Raw genomic sequence first — 6,578 nt, forward strand, 5'->3', positions numbered from 1 at the left:
GTCCAGGGCGTGGGGGAGGCGCCAGGCACCCCTCTGGCCTGCAGGGAGCACAGCTTCTGGGGTTTGTTCCACTCTCACCTGGACCCCCAAAGGCACCGCATGCTGGGCCGCAGCCCCCCCGGGAAAGGACCGCCCGTGGGAGGACGGCCTTGGGGTCACTGGGGTCCTGGGTGCGAAGCCATCATGGGTGGGCGGCGGCCTGGGGCTCAGACAGGACAGGGCCTGGAGGTCCTGGGGCTGACGCCACAGGCTGTGCCCGGGACCCCTCCTCTGCCCGCCTCCGGCCTCGGGTCCTGGGAGGGGCAGGGGGGACATGCTACATCCCAGGGCCCTCTTCCACTTCTGCCCCCACAGCTCTGGGGAGAGGAGCAGGGGCAGGAGGCTTGGGGCTGCCCACCTGGGGGTGCATGTGGGGAGGTGCCAGCCTTAGGGTGCAGCGCCCACAGCCCCTGGGGGGAGGGTGTGGCTCCAGGGCCAGCATCTCAGGGAGCAGGGGAGGACGTAGGCCAGGGCCATGCGGGGTCCTGGCTGAAGGTCATGGTCAGGGTGAGTGAGGGCCCGGGACATGGGTGTTTTGGATTCTCGAAGTTGGGGAGCCCTCCAGGCAGCCTGGCCCCGAGTGGGACCTCATGGTAGACTGGGGGTGTGGCTCAGGAGGCGTCCTCTTTCCTGAGGGGCGTCTGGCCCCCGGGAGACATGGGCGCGGGAGCCCTAGCTCCTTCCACGGGGGCCTGCGACTGGGCCGCGGGCCAGCCCCAGCCCGGCCTCCTCCCGGGGGCTGAACCGTGAGTCCCAGACGCCCCGAGGCCCAGCCTCCCACGCGGGACTGCCACCTTTCACCCGGTTTAACAGGAAGTTGCTCTACAGAAGCCCCCTCGGCCGGCTGCTGGCCCTCCGAGTCCCGATGCTGCCGGTCCTTTCTCCTTAAGCTCGAGTGGCCGGAGCTGTGCCCCGGTGTGCGCCCCACCCAGCAGCCCAGAGCGGCCGCAGAGCTGGCGGAGCGTCCGGGGCCTCCTGGGCTCCCTCGCGGGCGCGGTGCCCAAGGGGGCCGTGGCCTGGGGTGCTGACCGTCTGCCCAGGCTTCGCGGAGGGGTCACAGGGCAAGGGGGGCCTTCCCTCAGCCTCAGCCTCAGCCTGTTCTCGGGGTCCTGGCACCAGGAGGGCGGAGCTGAGGGAGGGGCTGTGGTCCTGGGACACTCCTGTCACTGCAGGGGCCTGTGGCAGGCAGAGGTCCCTACGTTGGGGTCCCCAGTGTCACCCCAGCAGCTTGAGGGACACAGATGTGACCCCAGCGGGGGTTTGGATATCACCTGGACAAGGAAGCTTGAGCATGTGTGTGTGCACGTGCTGTGTGTGAGCATGTGCGTCTGTGTTGCGCGTGTAGGTATGTGCGGTGTGTGAGCATGTGCATCTGTGTCAGTGCTGTATATGTGCCATGTGTGTGGGCACGTGTATCTACACATGTGCATATGATTGTGCACGCACATGTGTATACGTGTGCGTCTGCTGTGTGTGTAGGTATGTCATGTGTGAGCATGTGCATGTGTCTGTTGTTTGTATTTGGTGTGTGCTCTGTGTGAGTGTGCATGTGTGTCTGTGTTGTACGTGTGCTGTGTGTGGGGGTATGTGCCTGTGTGTCGTGCATGTGGGCATGTGTATGCACACATGTGCATGCATGCGTCTGTGGGCATGTGTGAGATGAGGTTGGAGTTTCCTGGAAACATTGGCTGTGCGTTCCAGGATCCGTGACCGCAGGCTGTGCGGCCTCGAGTGCTGGGGTTGGTGGGTGCTCAGCGGGGCGGGGGCTGCAGGGGGCGGGGGGCATCACGGGAAATCACGGAGAATGGCGTGTTTGTGGCTGACCTGGGAGCGCTCAAATGTGCTGAGCAAACAGCGGGGAGATAAGCGTGTGTGTGGCCATTGTTCCCAGCGGTCTCAGTGATAAGAGCAGGTCCCGTTGGCCGCCCGGGGAAGCGGAGCCCCGGCGGACAAGGGGGCGATTGTGCGCCTCAGGCCCCAGCTCAGACCCCTGCCCTGCCCTCGTCAGGGTGGCTGGCCCCGAGCGGCACCGGGCGCCCGGGCCCGGGCTGGCTGTGAGCCAGGGAGCCCTGTGGGCACAGGCCCGGCATGGCCCAGCCTCGGAGTCCAGGGTCCAGGGACAGGGCCCCCACACTGCCCCCTGCTTCCGGGAGAGGGTGGCACTGCCCATCGCCGTGCCCTGGCGTCCCCTTCCCGGGGTCTGAGGCTGTTGAAGGCACCGGCGTTTGTCCCAGCAGGGCCTTCTGGGGGCCTGGCTCCCGGCATGAGCAGGAGTCCCCCAAGACCCCGGGTTTGCTGGACTCTGGTTGTGGAGGTGCCAGAGCACTCACAGGTCCCCCACCCCTGGACCCCACCTGTCAAGTGAGAGGCTCCGGGGGGGGGGGTGCCGGTGCCTCCCGTTCCCAGGTGTGGCCACACTCCCCGCGGTCACAGCGACGGGCTGAAAGCCATGCTTCCGGGGGGTCAGGTTAAGGTCTCGACAGCCATGGCCGTGGTGCACCCTGCCCTGGCCTGGCCCGCTGCCGGCAGCTGCCCCGGAGCCGGTGCTGACCAGCCGCGCTGGGCTACGTGGCGGGCGGCGCTCCCTTGCAGAGCCGGCGGGGACTCCCGTGACCCGGGCCACGCTGGACCGTCCTGGATCCCGGCGTCAAGGGTGGGGCTGAGGGGTTGGCCTGGCTGACCCTTGGCCTGGCCTGGGAGCCAGGCCCTCGGTGCCTGCTCTTGGGGGCACCGGGGACCAGGAGGTGTTGCCTCCCGAGTCGTGACCTGCAGCCCCTTCCCCTGTGGTCCTGCCTCGCTCGAGATGCGCACCTAGAGCGGCAGGCAGGCCCTGTGCCCAGGCCTCCCGGCCAGGCCCGTCCCGTCCCGAGCTGCGGGCTGGCCCTGCTGGGGCAGCCCCAGAGCCGGCGCCGCAGGCGGGGCACAGACCCAGGGAGGTGCTGCCCGGGGCCTCCCTCTTCACGGAGCCCCCGCGGAGCCCCCGGGCCTGACCCCACTGTCTGTGTTTCAACCTCTGCCCCTGGGCCCGGATTCGGGCTGGGTATTGCCCCTACCCAGCCCCTGCCCTTCCTCCTGGGCTCGGGCCCCGAAGGGCAGCCGCAGTGCTGACCGCTGCCCTCGCCCCACCGGGTGGCACAACCCCAGGGAGGTGGGTCCCAGGGCAGGTGAGGGAGCCGCTCTCCAGGCACCGGGGCGGGTCCCTGTGCCCCTGCCCACCGCCTCCAGGCCGGCCTGTGGCCTTGGTGTCCAATGTAGGTGCTGGGCCCCACGGGAGCACCACAGACCAGGAGCCAGTGTCGGGGGGGGGGGGTGGGCCACCCCCAGGGAGCTGTGCGTGCCCGCCGGGTGGGCCAGGAGAGCCAGCCAGGGCTCGATGCCCTCCCGTTGCCCAGGCAGCCCTGCAGGAGGGGGGCCTGGCCCACCTGACCGCCCACCAGGCCGGGCTCAGCTGGGGATGTATGTGGGGAAACTGCCCAGGACGGGGCCGGCCCGGAAGCTTCGGGCCCCCACACAGCTCGGCACAGCCCCCCCGCATGGCCGCCACACTAGACCCTTTGGTTCCACCTCCCTCCAAGCACCTCTGACCCCCGGTGGGGGGCCCGGGGTGCTCACTGGCTCCATGTCCACGTGGCTGTGGGCCCCCGGAGCCCTGGCTTGTCCCCTGCCTGAGTGTAGGGTCCCGAAGGCTCCACTCCAAGGGCCTGGGTAGCTGCCTCATCTCACCCCTGAGCCGGAATGTCCCCCGACCCCGCTGAGGGGCCCCCCGCTGGGCCCATGGCGTGGAGTGAAAAGCAAACAGATAAGGCTGGTCAGGCGGGACGGGTTGAGGCCGGCAGGGCGGGTGTGCCGCGGGCGGGCCGGTTATCGGGTGGCCGGGGAGCGATTGTTTGTTCTCTGCGGGTGGTCTGTGGGGGGGCTTGGGGAGGGTGGGGGACAGTGGCTCCATCTGTGACCCTGGGGGCTGGTAGCCAGGTGGGGGCGCCATTGAAGTAGGGCCGGGGTGCACCTGCCCCTTGAGTCTGACGTTGGTGGAGTATGTGAGGGTGACGTTGGGGACACTCGGGGGGGTGTGGCTCGGGGTGCTACAACACAGCACCCCAGATGGGTGGCTTGTCAGCGGCACACATTCGCCTCCCAGGCCTGGGGTCTGCGGGCGGTGCCAGCAGGCTGGGTGGCGAGGCCTCGTCCTGGTACCGGTGGCACCTCCTCGCTGTGGCCTCTGGGGACAGAGGGATGGGAGGGGGGCTCTGGGTCTTCTCTCAGGACACGGATCCCATCACAGCCCCCCCCCACCACCACCTCATCCCTTCTAACTCCACCACCTTGGGGTAAGGGTTTCCACATCTGAATTTGGGGGGACACAAATATGCAGTTCATAGCGGGGGTGACATGCTGTGGGGGACATTCCCGTTTGGACAGGACCCCCAGAGGCACAAGCTGAGGGGTCTTTGTGGAAAGATGTGGCTCAGAGCCGGGAGGCCCCGAGCAGCCTGGGGCAGCTTCTCGGAGGAGGTGGGCTGAAGGAGGGGCAGCCGGACTCCCGAGGCCTAGAGCGAGCAGGGTGCGGGGAGGCCCTGCTGTGCCTGGGGGTGCCTTGGGGAGCGAACAGAGGCCGGGCCAGGGTGTCCTGGGCCTGGAGGGGACGGGAAGAAGTGGGTAAACTGACGACAGAGAATGGGGGTGGGGGGCCTGCACCAAGGAGCGAGGGCAGCGGGGGGGATGGGCAGGGCCGGGTGTCAGGGTCCCAGGGGTTGCTGGCCCCGACCTGCTGTGGCCTGTCGACGGCCGAGGTCCCGGGCTCCTGAGGCTCCCCGTGGCCGGTTCCTCGTGGCCAGCCAGTGAGAGGGCAGCACACGTGACCTGGACCAGGCGGATTTCCGGCCGCTCACGCGGGAGGCTGGCCTGGGAGCCTGAGGCCACAGTGTCAGGGAGGCCGCTGCCAGGGCCCCCGATCTCGTAGGGCTGGAGGCCAGGGCCCCCGGAGCTGGGAGACAGGTCGGGCTTGTAGAGGGCCCTGCTCCCTTATGTGGTCTGACAGCCTTGCTGGCATTCACCGCAGCGAGACGGAGACCGTGAGCAGATGGGGAAACCGAGGCTCAGAGAGACCGTGCAGGGGGGAAGTGGAGGCACCAGCTTCCTCTGGCCCAGCCCTGAGCGGGCTCCCACGGGGATGCAGACTCCCGGGTCCCGGTGGGTGGGGGTGCAGGCCCCGTGGGCGCCTGGGCTGGCAGGTGGCTGGGCTCCGCCCACAGATGCGGGCAGTTCGGAGAGAGGTGGGGTCAGGTGACCGCCGAGCTCCGTTCCAGGGGGTGAGGCCGCAGGTCCCCGAGGGGCAGGGCTCCCACCACGGGGGGCCGCAGGGTAGGTGTGGGCGGCCACACACGAAGTCATGCCTACACGCGTGTGGACAGGTCCGGGGCACGCACACACTGCTTACACACACGTGGAAACACCCCACAGGAAACCCTGAGGTGGCTGGACAGCGAGTGGCACCTCGGGGCCTGGGGCACACACACTCAGGGCCTGGGGCACACACACACTGCTTACACACTCAAGTGCACACATCTGTGCCCAAGGCACAGCCCTTCTGGATGGAGAGCGGGCTCCGCGCGCCCCCTGCTGGTGGGTGTCAGCATTGGCGTGTCAGCCTCCAGGGAGTGCGGGCTCCGCGCGCCCCCTGCTGGTGGGTGTCAGCATTGGCGTGTCATCCCTCCAGGGAGTGCGGGCTCCGCGCGCCCCCTGCTGGTGGGTGTCAGCATTGGCGTGTCATCCCTCCAGGGAGTGCGGGCTCCGCGCGCCCCCTGCTGGTGGGTGTCAGCATTGGCGTGTCAGCCTCTGGAGCCTGGGAGGGGGGGGGGCGGGGTGTCACACTGGCGAGTCCTGGGGTCTGGCTGGAGCGGGCTCTGCTGGGGCAGGGCACAGAGACCCTTCCCCTTCCCACGCTGCTGAGCATCTGCTGCGGGAGCCCCCTGAGCCCAGAGGAAGCACCGAGCTGGCTGGACAGCGAGTGGCACCGGGGCCTGGAAGGGCTGGGGTGAGGCTCTGGGGTGGACCTGGCTGGAGGGACCTGGGGGTCCCCAAGTTCTCCGTGGCTGTCCCGAGCCCTCCTGTCCTGCGAAGGTGTAACAGGGGCAGCTCCGTCCTGTGACCCCAGGCCCAGGAGGCCGCTCCCCACCTGCCGCTGATGAGAACAGGTGACCTCTGAGCCCATGGCCCGGCCGCAGCCCCAAGGGCCCCCCCCGCTCACCAAGCCCAGCAGGTGGGAAGTCAGGAGGCGCCCCACCCCTTGCCTCTCCCTCTCAGCACTCTCTCAGCCAAAATCTGCCTCTCTTCTCCTCGAGAGCCCTCTCGTGGGGCCCTGTCCCACCCCCAGACCTGGGCATGACCCCAGGGGGCTGTCCACAGCATCGCTGCCCCCCTGCGCCCCCCCGTGCCCCACGTCAGAGCCAGGGCTGGGCTCAGGGCCCCTGCAGGCGAGGTGTGGGGTGTGATTCCCGTTCAGACACTGGGCCCGGGACTCGGCCTGCTTACTGAGTGCC

Source organism: Plecotus auritus (assembly GCF_963455305.1).
Source record: "Plecotus auritus genome assembly, chromosome: 9".
Classification (NCBI taxonomy): Eukaryota; Metazoa; Chordata; class Mammalia; order Chiroptera; family Vespertilionidae; genus Plecotus; species Plecotus auritus.